The following is a 13,626-nucleotide window of genomic DNA, read 5'->3' on the forward strand; positions in this document are numbered from 1 at the left end:
CCTATGGACAGAGGCACTTCTGTGTCTTCACATCCACAACGTGGTTAATCTACAAACTGTCCTCAAACAAGATAGCGTTGGAGTTTCAGAGGGGACTTTGTATTTGAGATAGTGCTGCAAAACGTGACCCTGTGCTGTAGCCAGCAACATTCACTAACATTTGCCTTTAGCTTTCAATTGCAGTTCTTTTCTGTTTTCATCCAAATCAAGGTGTCTGTGTTCTAGTTCTCAGTAACTAAATTCAGGACTTCCAGCTCCAGTTTCACTTCTCTATAACTATATTTTTGATTGGTCTGTAACCTGTCTCAGATAAAGAAGAAAGGAAGCTTATCTGGAAAGCATCTGATTTCTCTGAAGAAGCCTCACAGGATACAGGGAGTGGCATGTTTAGAGAACCATAGAATCACAGAGTCATACAACAGTTTGGGTTGGAAGGGACCTTCAAAGGTCACCTGTTCCAATCCCCCTGCAATGAGCAGGGACATTTCAACTCGATCAGGTTGCTCAGAGCCCTGTCCAACCTGGCCTTGCATGTCTCCAGGGATGGGGCATCCACCACCTCTCTGGGCAACCCATGCCAATGTTTCATCATCTTCATTGTAAAAAATTTCTTTCTCATGTCTAGCCTGAATCTCCTCTCCTTTAGTTGAAAATCGTCACTCCTTGTCCTATCACAACAGGCCCTGCTAAAATGTCTGTCCCCATCCCGTAACTCTGTAGCTCCTGTGACCTGCTGCAACCACAGGCCATCCCTCCGGTCCTGGGGTGAAGGAAACTTGGCCGCTTTTCAGCCAGATGGCTAACGGCTGGGACAGGGGACGGCAGTGCTAACACTGCATCAAAGGCTTAATGAATTCCAAAATCATGTGCTCCATGTGACAGCACTAATGCTCCCCTTCAGCAGCTCATTCGGGATTCAGTTAAAAACACATTTGTCTGACAAGTTCCCAGAGCTTGTTACTGCTCTTTTGATCCTGTTATCCCCTCGTGGTTCTGCTGCTGCAAGACTGAGAGGCCGGGGCTGGGTCTCCACTGGGCTGGGGCTCCATGGGCCCCTCAGCTGTTCACAGGCATCAGCCTGGCAGCGGCAGCAGAGCAAGGAGAGCAATGCCAGCGGGCTGCCTTGCCACAGGGCTCACAGGGGACAGTGGAGTCCTGGCTCTGTGGGGTGTTTCTTCACTGTTTTGTTGGGGTTTGCTAACCTCAGTTTTTCTCAGACAGAGTTTTATCCTCTGCAGAGGGTAGAGTTTGAGAAAGAGGCCAGTTTGCAGTTTAATAATACATGGCCTGAGTTAATCTGCAGTGTGTGCATGTGGCTTTGCAGTCGTTCGGGTTTTGTACTTAACACCTGGTGTGTTCTGACTGCTCTGGCCAAACTCAGTGTGATTTGTTTTGCACAGCTTTTTTACTTCCTCGTCTCATATACATACACATATACATATGCATATACATAAAATAGTCATTCTGTGTTCTTTCTAAGTTTCAGTAACTAACATCTTTGTTCAATTTTATTTTCTCACTGGTCAGGCTGGTTTGTTATACTGTGTGTAAGAGCAATTAGCACTCGCATGAGTCCCTCCCTGCCTCTCCCTAGTCCAAAACAGCCAGGTTGCTCTTCCTTTGTCTCCTTTGTGTAAACCTTGTTCCTTTCTCTAGGCACTGCTGCCAAAAGAGATGGCTGATCTAGTTGGACTTCAGTAGGAGAGGAGAATCTACTGTTTGCAGAGAGTTTTTCAGCTGGGGACTGTCTTTAGGTTTGAATTTCTAGCATGAGCTTTGGCTTAGTGGAGTCCTATCTCTGTTGTCCTGATAGGAGCTGAAAGTCTGGAGCTTCTTGGAAAGGAAAATGTCAGTACAGATCAAATGCAAAGGGCTTCCACTGCTCTGAAGTGTTGGATGCAAATAATGCCTGTCAGCAGTAACAGCTAGGTATAGCACCAAGGAGCTCTTCTGCTGGAAGAGCTAGGTACATTAGGGCATTAAGTCTCAGTCCTGTGATTATCTGACTTAATGACAATTTACTTTTGCTGTGTATTTTGCTTACTCTTTTCCCCTCCAAGAAAATGGGATCTGATGTGTCATACAAATAAAATGCTCGAAGACTGATTGTGGGAGGAGGGAATTACCAGCATCTGATGGAATTAAAACTGTACTCTCCACATTCCTGTTGTAATTATACCTGCTAGAGAAGAGGCTCTTCATAACAAGGAAGTCTATTAAACTTTCCATGAGGAAAGGACTTGTTGATTCACAGTGTATTAAGCCCATAAGAGGCCACAGGATCACCTGGCCAGACCTCTGAAATGGCCTGGAGGGAAGGCTTCCATGCAGCCCTCACCACATTGTGAAAGGCCTCCTCGGGGGCACAGGAGGTCCCAAGGTCCATGTTGGCTCTGCTGCTGACTGATGGCTTTTGCCAGCTTGTTTTCTGTCTTCTCACAGTGCTCACTTGAGCCTTCGGTGGTGCAGCAGCTTATGACAAGTGCCCTGCGCTACCTTCCCCACTCAGGGACAGTCTCCTGCCTTGGTAGCCCTCAGCTGTCCTGGCATCCCTTGAGCAGCAGTGGGAACTGATTGCTCCCATGTGCTCTGTGCAGAGCATATGCCCTACTTCTGCTCTCCTGGTCAGCTGTGTTCCTACCAGCTGCAGCTGCCTGCTGATACCACCTGTGCACCTCTCTCTCCTGGGAGAATATTTCCACAGTGCCTGCACAGACCTGAAGTGCTGCTGGTTTGGGCTTTTACTTGCCTGGCAGGTCAGGACAGATGGACACTGGTGTTGAGTGGGGATGTGGCTTTTACCATGCTGCTCCTGATTCCCTCCATCTTACACCTCTGCTTGGGGCAGCAGTGTTGGCTATGTGTACCGCAGTATGTTACAGCACGCTCTGAGCCCCAACACACACTGTGTCCACAGGAGCTCCTGTTGTCTTTGCCCGCATGGAAATGCAGTCCCTCTAGCAGTGACAAAGCATCCCAGTGGAGCCTGGTGCCTTCTGTTAGCATTTGGAGCAAGGAATGCCTGGTCTGGAGCACGTCAGCAGCCAAACTAATGCTAAAAAAAGCCGTGAGATGTTAAGAAGTGTTTCAGCTAAGAAAGTACTGGGAGAACACTGTGCAGAGAGCTGCAAGGGGTCAGGTCCCCAGCTGCTAAGTGAGCATTGCAGGAACACTCTTGCTGCATTTTGCTGGCAGCATTAGCTTCCTCGGGCATCACATGTGCCAGGAGTCAACGTGACTGAAAAGGAGATCCAGGCACAACTGGGTCAGAGACCTGCAAGGGCTGGCTTGGTTGACAACGCTCATGTGGTGAGCTAAAGAGGTTGTAGGAGGATTTGTTGAGGAGTTGTCTGATTCTACAGGAGGTGGAAATACTGTCTGGTCTCTGACACAATGGTTGCATAAAGGTAGGTGTCCCCAAACTGAGCTGTGTGGCCCTGGGACACCCCAAAGCCCTGGTGCTCAGGGAGTGCTTTCCTACAGCTCGAGGTCAGCGCTGCTGAGTAAAAACCCTTCTGCCTTGTGCTGCTGGCAGCCAAAAGGCACGGATTAGGGTAGAAAAGGAACCTGGTGCATGTGATACCAAGGTCCTGCCAAGAAACCTGGGAAACAAAACGATTTTGCCCAGAGCACCTTGGTCAGGCAGTGTTTCCCTTGTGTGTCAGCACTAAATGCAGAGCTCAAGCCCAGGAAAATCAGGAGGAGAGCAGGCAGGGACAGGCAGAACCAGTTTGAGAAAAACAGCAATTTACTGATAGATGCTGTGGTGAATTGAGACATCCTCACCTCCTCTTCCCAGTGTCCTCCCAGGAGTCATCAGTGCCACCACTGTCGCATGGCTGTGAGTAGGAGTGACACAAGGCATAGCTGGCTCACATACATCCCTATTGCCTTGCACCCCGTGTCCTGCTCCAGCTGTCATCCAAATTCTGGGTGGCAGGCCCCTCCGCCCTCTTTCAGCAAGGAGCTAGTCAGAGGTTGTGCAAGGTCCTCTCCAGGAGCTGCTGTCTTCGCTGGAAGCAGCAGTATACTTCTATAGGCTTTCCTACCAGCTCTTCGCCATCTCAGCTCATACTGTGCTGCTGATCACGTCCACCCCAACACTCTGCTGGCATAGTTATCTGTGGGTTTTATCGCCCAACAATGCGTGCAATGTTATTGTGCTAAAAGGAAAACAAAGCCTAATCCATTTTAAATTAAAACAGTGCCCCAGTGTCATGCAACTGATGCAGACATGGTCTGGCTGTGCAGTCCTGCCGGCCCCCCAGGGGCTTCACCCCAGAAGTGCTGTGCTGTCTGCTCTGCTCCCAGCAAACTTCAGCCACTGCCTTCATGCTGGGGGGATGGTTTGCACAGGCTCCCTCTAGTCCAAAGCCCCTGGGCTCTCCTGTCTCCTGAAGAACTACATCGCTTCGGATGAGAAGCAAAGCATTGCCATGTGTCAGAAGTTAGCAACAGACAGAAAACAGAGAAAACAGAAACATCTGGGAGCTTTTCACAGTGTTATAAGGCTTCCACAGAGCCTTGGGCAGGTCTGGCCTGGGGTTTGTAAAGTCTTGAATGGTCTGAAGAGGCGGTGAGCAAGGGTGCAGTATTTGCAAAGCAGGGCACTGGTCCTTTCAGCTCCAAAGAGTGTTTTATGGCTGTACTGCTTGTGTTCTAATAAATCGGTTTCTGTGATGGCCCCTTGCAGCTGCCTTTGTCACCCAGCAATATTACCGGGGCTGCTCTGGAGGCAACGCTGGCCCTGGCAGCGCTGCCTAGTGGGAGCACTTCCCCAGCCCTTCTCCAGTATGGTTTTGTTTCCAGCTGCAGTGAAATGTGCGTGGGCACGCTGGCCACAGATGTGCAGGGCAGACCCGTGGTGCTCACACCAAGTTGCATGGTAGAAAGCAACGCTTTGTGGTTGTGTTCAGCAGGGTCACCTCCTCCTTCTCTTTGCCCCTGAATCTGGCAAGATGAATAAATCTTCACTCCATTGTGATGGGTGACATGCTCTGCCCCAGCAGCTCCATGGGGCTGGACAGGCCCATTTTGCTTGGTTTGTCTAAAGCTGTTTTATGTCTGCACTACCCTGCCACAGTCGTGAGTGTGGGCTTCACCCAGTAACCATGGTGTTGCAGTTAATCTTGCCAGTGGGAGCTCTGGCTACAAATCTCTTCTGAGATCCTTGGCTGTCTGCTCTCCTGCTGCTTGCCCCTGCACGCAGGAGGGCCTGGCCGCCAGGCACGGGCTGCAGAAGATCAAGGCTAGCATGTGCTGACGGGACTTGATGCACATTAACTTATTATAAGCCTGATTTGGGCAATTAAGCCAGGTGGCTATGAGTAAAAACTCTTCTGTTTGTGTGCTGCATCTCTCTGTGTCTGACCTGTGCCCTTCTATGAAAGATCACAGAATCATAGAACCATAGAATTATAGAATCACAGAATGGTTTGGGTTGGAAGGGACCTTCAAGATCACCTAGTTCCAAACCCCCTGCCATGGGCAGGGACACCTTCCACTAGACCAGTTGCTCAGAGCCCCATCCAACCTGGCCTTGAACACTTCCAGGGATGGGGCAAACACAGCTCCTCTGGGCAGCCTGTTCCAGTGTCTCAACACCCTCATGGTGAAGAATTTCTTACACCTAATCTAAATCTACCCACTTTCAGTTTAAAGCCATTAACTTAATTTTGCTTTGCCTCCCTTTCTCCCTTCCTTTTTCTTCTATTTAGTTATTTTAACTGAAACTTGTGTGTGCACTGAAAGAAATATACCCTTATACATATACCTTGGACAGATGGAACCCTGCATCTTTGTTTTCAGCAGAGTGGACCTTAAAATGTGAGTTCTTGTCCAGATTTAAGAAGATGTAGCTTTCCAGTGGCTGCTCCCTCGGTGCAGCCCCTGTTCCGTGGCTGTGCACCTGCAGCCGGCACCAAGGCGCGGGGAGGACGGGGGCTGGCAGGCTGGACCGAGCACCCCAGGGGGTGAGCACTGGCTGTGCTAGCCCTGAAGAAGTCTGTTTGTCATATGGCAGAGCCTCAGCATTTCCATGCGGCTTTCTGACTCTGCTCTTGGCTCTCCTCTCCTGTGTCACAACTCGGCAAGTATCATTTGTGAATCCGACTTCCTTTTCTTCAGCCTATTTTGCCAGCTCATCTCTGAAGAGGATGATGACTGACAACAGAGATTAAAGAGTGCACTGGATGTCCCTTGACCCTGTGGTACCCTGGCATGCTATGTATTAAAAAGACCTCCTGTTTTCTGTTTGCTGTCTTCCACACAAGCAGCACCAGAGATTCTCAGGACATCTGAGCTCCAGAACTCAGTTTCTCAAGATGTTTGACAGATGAATAGTTCCCTTCCTTTGCGAAACTCCCTGCCAGGCTGATTGTCAGGAATCCTGCGGGGACTGGTTCTAGGTGGGGGTAATTAGTCTCTGTTTTGGAGCTTCAGAGAAGGGGTCTTTGGTAAAATCCCAGCTGTGCCTAAAGGCTGGTAAAGTGAGGATTTACTGTGAGGGTGAGTGGCCTGGATCTTTTGGAAAGCACAGCCCATGAAAGCCAAGCAGGCAGGCCAGGAGCAGGGCAGGCTTAGGAAATAAAGGAGTTTTTCCTGGAAACCCGCATGCTGAAAAATGGTCTTCAAGTCCTATATGCAGAATGGTATGTATTCTCACCAGGATGCTGTGCCAGGAGGAGCTAATGTTTTTCCAGCCAAAAACCTTGGACCAACAAGAGGGAACAGGAAAGAGATTCTTCCTTCATGAGCAGTTTTGGTGAGGTTACAACTGATGTAAGGGGTTGTCTTCTGATGTCCTCATCTTTGAAATGACTTTGATGGAAAACTGAAGAGGGCACAGGAAAAAGTTGCAGACTGCTCTAAAGCTGGGAAAATGCCTTCTAGAGAAAAAGTTAAAGGGCTTCACTTGATTAGTTTATCAAGGTGGCTATTGAAAGATTCTTTGAGTAGGATATGGGAAAATACAGATAAGAAATGTGTCCTTTCAGCACCCATGGGAGGAGATTTCTAAGGGAAATACTAAGTCCCCCGAAGTTTTTGAACCCCTGCTGTTAGAAGGTTTCTGACCAAACCATGTGTTTCTCAGAGAGCAAAGACTGAATCACTCACAAGCTACTGGGCTCAGTGCCAGGGATGATGTGGTAAGGTGATGCAGAGCCAGGCAGAGTGGTCTAGTGAATCTTTTCACAGCTTTAAGTCCATAACTGCAAACTCCTCTGCTTCCTCTGCCACAGGGGTATCCTACCCCCGATCCCAGGTACTTTCTATTTTGTTTTGACCGCTTTAGGTCAGTAAGACATGGTGACAAGGATTCAGAATGGTTATTTTTATCTTGCTGTCCCATTAATTCCCCTCCCTTCAGATATCTGGCTTGTGGTCCTCTGGCCACAACAGAGGCTTGGGTAGTCCATTGCCCTTTTTGGGGAAGTTCTTAAGAAAGAAAAAGTCATCATGCAGGTCACTCCTTGTGCCAACAATCTGTGTGAGTAGCTCTAACCAGCACCAAATACCTTCTAAGTAGTGAAACATGTTTGGTTTACAGGAGTATGCAGTTTGCAGTTCTGTGGAAATCTTTACCAGGAAGCATTTCACAACTTTCTGTAAATTACAGACAAGATCCTCAACTCTGCTCATTTCTTATTCATTGAGATGTCATTTCTCTTTCCTTAGTACCAGCTCACACTGCAGCAACAAACAGGGGAGTAACTTAGTAGTTTCCTGTGACTATAACGCAATCCGATTTTGATAGTGGTTTCTAGCATGAACCACTTCCATCAGCCACGGCTTGCTCAATTTAAACATCCAGGGAACTGGCCTGAGTCGATGGTTAGTGTCTCTTAGATGTGGGGATATATTGTATACAAGCTGGTTACATAAAATAACCATATATTGAGTGATATATTTTAATTACACAACATAGAAAGTTAAAAATGTTTCAAATAATTATTCTTACTTTCAAGGTCAGCAGTTAGAGACATAAATTACAAAAACTAGTTAATGAAGTTGCCTGGATTGAGAAGCACAAGGACATGGCATGGAATAAAGAGTGGCATGGCATTTTTTGTTCATTCAGTACAAAAGCCATCTGAAACTTGCATCCTGAATAATGTGTAAATACTTCAGGAGGTGACTCCAGCCCTCAGTAGTTATATAGCTACAGAGAATGATACTGAGAATGAACAAAGAATCTGTTAGTAGTAAAAGCGGTCAATCAGCAAAGGATGCTGTGTCTTGGAGGTGAAGATGTGCGTGGAAAACCTGAGAATTGTTTCCGGTTGAGAACCTCCAGATGAAACTCTAATACTCCACAAAAGGGTCTTCAATAGTATTTGAGGGAGATTGGGGGAACAATAGAGGGGACATGGCTCCTATGTAAAAATTTAAAATTAAACTTTAGGTGTAACCCCACAACTGAGCAAGTATTTACCTCCATGTTGCTAGACATAGGAACAGAGGACAGACCACCTCATCCAGAATAAAGCTCAGAGATAAAGGTATTTGAATGGCTTGGAGTTCATAACGTGAGAGCTGAAAGAAGTAACAACCAGCTTGCAGGTCTGGTGTCCAGCTGGAGATGGTGCCACATGAGAGATGAAAAAATATGCACCTCACTTTCGGTGGAGAAAAAGGATCTAGATATCTTCAGAAGAAGGAAAGTTATAGAAAAAGCAGGGAGAAGGATAAAATGGAGTACATACTTGCTAATTTTTTTTTGTTCCAAATTAATCTAATATCTCTCTGGACAAAGGAACTGGTTTTGGCTACTTTCAATAAGCTGTTTAATGTAATTTCAGATGTGAGCGCTAATTAAAGTGCACAGGATAAGGACTGTAAAGATTCAATAAAACAAGGAAAATGAATAGATCATCTCAAGAAAAGAGGCACTGTGTAGCAAAGAATATGTTACTGAAACCCACTGAAGCGAGTTGTAGGACCCATTTTCATCAACGGTGTCATTAGGGTCCTTCAATAAGTGCAAGAATGTGCCCATGACACGAAGCTGGGAAACACTGCTATTGCAGTTGAAAATCAAACTATTGCAGCAGGGAATGGAGCATCTCCCTTATGAGGAAAGGCTGAGGGAGCTGGGTCTCTTTAGCTTGGAGAAGAGGAGACTGAGGCATGACCTCATTAATGTTTATAAATATATAAAGGGTGAGTGTCACAAGGATAGAGCCAGGCTCTTCTCGGTGACAACCAGTGATAGGACAAGGGGTAATGGGTACAAACTGGAACACAAGAGGTTCCACTTAAATATGAGAAGAAACTTCTTCTCAGTGAGGGTGACGGACACTGGAACAGGCTGCCCAGGGAGGTTGTGGAGTCTCCTTCTCTGGAGACATTCAAACCCACCTGGACACATTCCTGTGTAACCTCATCTGGGTGTTCCTGCTCCAGCAGGGGGATTGGACTGGATGAGCTTTTCAGGTCCCTTCCAATCCCTGACATTCTGTGATTCTGTGGGTTGTGAAGACTGTCTGTAGTAGCACAAAACCTCATATCCCAGCGTGATGAGCTACTAATGAGAACTTCTGGTATGAACTGTAACAAAACAAAAAGAAGAGCAGGTAATATACCTGATTATGTTCTTACTATGAGCAGTTTCACCTGTTGCAGAAGTATTTTCCTTACAGGTTAAATGTATAATTTAGCATGTGTACATTCAGAAAAGATTAATTAAAACTTGAAGTGGTACAGAGGGTTAAAATGATCAGAAGAAGGGGCATTTTTTTTCTGATAAGCTAAGCTCTTTTCAACTTCTGTCTAACCTTTCAAAATACAGTTTGAGAAGGGATAGAGTTGCTGCCTATAAATACATCACAAATGCCACCAAAAGGGCAGACTTCACATAGAAACAAATAAATACATTTTAATGGAGAAATGAAAGAAGGTTCATAAACTCTGTGGTTTTACAATAAGCCCAAGGAAATACAGAGCAGGAGGAGGACCACTGCTTTCCACATTCAGCTTGATGAAGTCATGAGGGAAGCCATGTAGTTGCTTTTTAACAAAGGGGGTCAGACTCGATGCCCAGACAAGGGCTGTCAGTCCTAATTTGCACATAGCTATGGGTAAAATCTTGTTCTGTTTTCTGTAATTAAAAAGATTGACTTACTCACCGCTTGAGAGAGATCATGGCGCAGCTCAGTGCCCTTGGAAGTGTTTGCCAGCTCTGACTCTCCACATTTTTATCCTCCTGGGACAACACTATAGCTGGTGTTTGCCAGCAGCTGCTGGGGAGGTTGCTTGCCCACCTGGAACAGACTGACAGGCATCCAGAGGCTCCTATGTAGACCTTGCTTAAGGTCAGACTTTCTAGTTCCCAGGAGGTTTGTTATTTTGAAACTCAGTTTTGGAAGCAAATCTCTTAAAATTAAAATAAAATTCAGTTTATTAACAGGTAAAAATGGATGTGTAACTATTATATGTTATAATTGCACATAGAAACATTTAAAAAAGTGTATTTTAAAATCAGCCCTACTAGACCTGCTAAAACTCATAGCTCCAAAGCAGCTGCCATTCCACAGGTGTGGTCCTGGTCCAGGAACTCCCAGGCCAACTAGTTCCACTGGCCACCTATCTCCTACAGTTTGGTTACAGAGTAAAGCAGGTGAGGATCTGGCAAGACTGAGTCTAAAGCCCCATAACATCAGTGCTGGGGTTATGAAATTAGGAATTATTATCCTAGAAAATCAAGGGATAGAAACAAGCTAATTTACATTCTCACCTCCCAAAATTAATTGCCGTCCTATTCTTAGGCACTACAAGGTGGTCATGTGCTGAAGATAAGCTATGCATTATGGTGGTGGAGGGCTCAGGTGTCCAATGGTACCAGCACAATGAATGTACAGCTATAGAGGCAAAACCAAAAACAATTGGTAGGAGATATTTTATGCAACTTTTGCAATTGCAAAGCAGAGTCTAATATCACATTGAAGGAAAGATTATTATTTAGGGAATTCTAACCAAATCGAGTAATGAGATAAAAAGTGTAGGTGCCAGGGTATGGAATTCACCTCGCTGAAGAGCATAGATCAGGCTGGTTTCATTTGGAAGTCAACTAGGGAACTTCTAAATCACGAATATGCACAACAACTGCATTGACAAACTAGTGGCCGCTGCTATTACATTAAAAGTAACAGACAATAAGCCTGCAAAAGAGCTCAGGAATTCGCTAGTATATCCCGTGGGAAAGGATTACTGGTACAAATTTGAATCAGCCCCGGAGTCCCAAAGTCTTTGAGATGTCCAAGCCTTTCCTTAGCATGAGTTAATTTTCCTGGGAATGACGTCTTTTCCCTGAGAATAAACCCTTTTACAAGCATTTAGATGTTATCCCTCCCCACAGCACTGGAGTTAAAACAAGATCAGGCAGTGTTTCCAGAAGTACATCCATTCTAGCTCAGCCCAGTGCACCTTCTGCTGCTGAGGATCAGAGGAGGTTCCTGGTACACCAGTGCTTTGTGCTTCAGACTGGATCTGTGCTGAACTGAGCAGAGGTTTGATGATGTGTATTTTGAGACACCTCATAGCAAAGATGGCACAGAGCTAAGCTGCTTACGGGAACCTGAATCCAGCCGACCACATTTCCTCTGACCTAAGTCCACCAGAGAATCCCAGGGAACAGCTCTTCGTGAGGATAGTACATTGGTAGGACCTTTTAAAGGATGACAAATGCTGTGCTTTTCCACCTGGCCTGCAAGGTTCATGATCCACAACCCCTGGCATTCCCAGAAGGCTCATCCGGACAAAGTGCCCTGGTGATGGAGTCACCCTTCATTCTAACCGTATCCTGAGCTGCCAGGCATCATCTCTACAGAAAAGCTGACAAAGTGTAAAAGGTCATGGGTGGAAAGAAGACGCATGCGATTACAGCTTCTGTGATATGATATATGCAGCCTCGAAGAGTAATGAAGAGGGAGCACAATGAAACCTAAGAAAGGGCAGCAAAGGTGACGGCTCCACGATTACTCCATTTGCACATAGTCAAAGCAGGGAATGCAGGATCATCTATCTGAGGAAACAAACAGAAGGAATATACCCAGGTGTGAGGTGGGAACAGCATGGGGCTTTTCCTGAAAAGTGGATAGACTAAACCTGTCCTTCCTCTGCCATATCCACCCTTCTTCTTCCTCTTCATTCAGGATAAAGATCATTAACAAGATAAGCCACAGGAACATGAGAAGGAAAGAACACTGAGATTGTGGTTTATGGTTTGTTTTCACCCTACAGTCCTGTTTCCTTGAGCCTTGATAAATTAATGTCTTCTTATCTGATGTTTCAGTTTATCTGGTGTTGAGATAAACAAGGTGAATCAGGATCAAGTCTGAAGTTTGGGAGTGCATTGATCCTACCTGCAGGTCACCACCCGAGACAGGGCTCTCTGGAAAAGCCAGGTGTGAGGGAACGTGTCTAGCACAGCAAACAGCAGGGGCCCACCGTGCCAGCCTGCAAAGGGTCAGCTGCTTGTGTTCACAGCTGCCAGCTTTTGGGGAGACATTTCTTCTGCTCAGCACAAAATCTAGCCCCAGATTCAGCAGGATCTCCTCAACAGATCTCCAGAGGTCCCAAGCCCTCTTGCAATGATGGCAAGTCTGTGGATGTGGATGTATTCACATGCGCTACATCAACCGCATTCATAAAAGGAAGGTGCTGGGATGGCCAGTGATTTGGGCTGGGAAACAGCTGGGCAAACTGGTTTAGCAGAGGTGTGGAACCCATGGGGCACAGCACAGAGCTGGGACTGTGGAAGTGCTGCAGAGTTAAGAGTCCATTAACCTGTCCGGTATCTTCTTTCGTGTGCACAAATTGCAGGTTTGGGGAAAGGACTTCCCCCATTCCCTTCTGCAATGCATGGAAAAATATTTTGCTGATTGGACTCAAACTTCCTAATGGTGATTTCAGTTGACTGCCATAAATGCTCTGTCCCGAGAGAGTAAGAGTTCATTCCCTGCTCCGTGATCCCGTACAAGCTCGGATGCTGTGGGCACAGACTACACTTCACCAGGCTGGTTAGCAGTGCCTGCTTTGCTCCCTCCTTGCACAGAAACCACCCCCCACCCCCAAAGAGCCCTGGGGCCTCATCCTTGCTGTTTCTGATTCTGACAATTTTGTCATGGGAGAAACAAAACCGTGGGCAAGGAGAAACAAAACCTTGATAGGAGATTTCACCCAAGGTTTATACAACAGCAGGACAAGATTTTGTTGTTTTGTTCCTTGTTTCTTTCTTGATAACCCTTGATGTTTACTTCACTTTTTTCTTGGCAAGAAGTGAGCTGACATCACCACAGCTCTCCGATCTCTTCTGCGAATTGCATTGGCTAATTTAAGTCCAACCTTGTGCCATGCATCCTTGTTTACACCACCTGTGCATTGCTTTGCATCTACCAACATGAACCCCAATCTGCTGTTGATGTGCTCAGTCACTCAGCATCAATATTGGCCCCTTGAACCCTTCAAGGCAGCCTCAGTCCTTTACTGCCCTAAATTAGTGTCACGGCTAATTCTATCCCGTCACTGCTTATGTACTTTTCCAGGCCATTTATAAAGATGCCAAAAAGCATAAGCACTGAAAATCACAAGCCCCAGTACAGCTTTGGGGAAGACATCTCTGGTACC

Source organism: Nesoenas mayeri, assembly GCF_963082525.1.
Source record: "Nesoenas mayeri genome assembly, chromosome: Z".
Taxonomy (NCBI): domain Eukaryota; kingdom Metazoa; phylum Chordata; class Aves; order Columbiformes; family Columbidae; genus Nesoenas; species Nesoenas mayeri.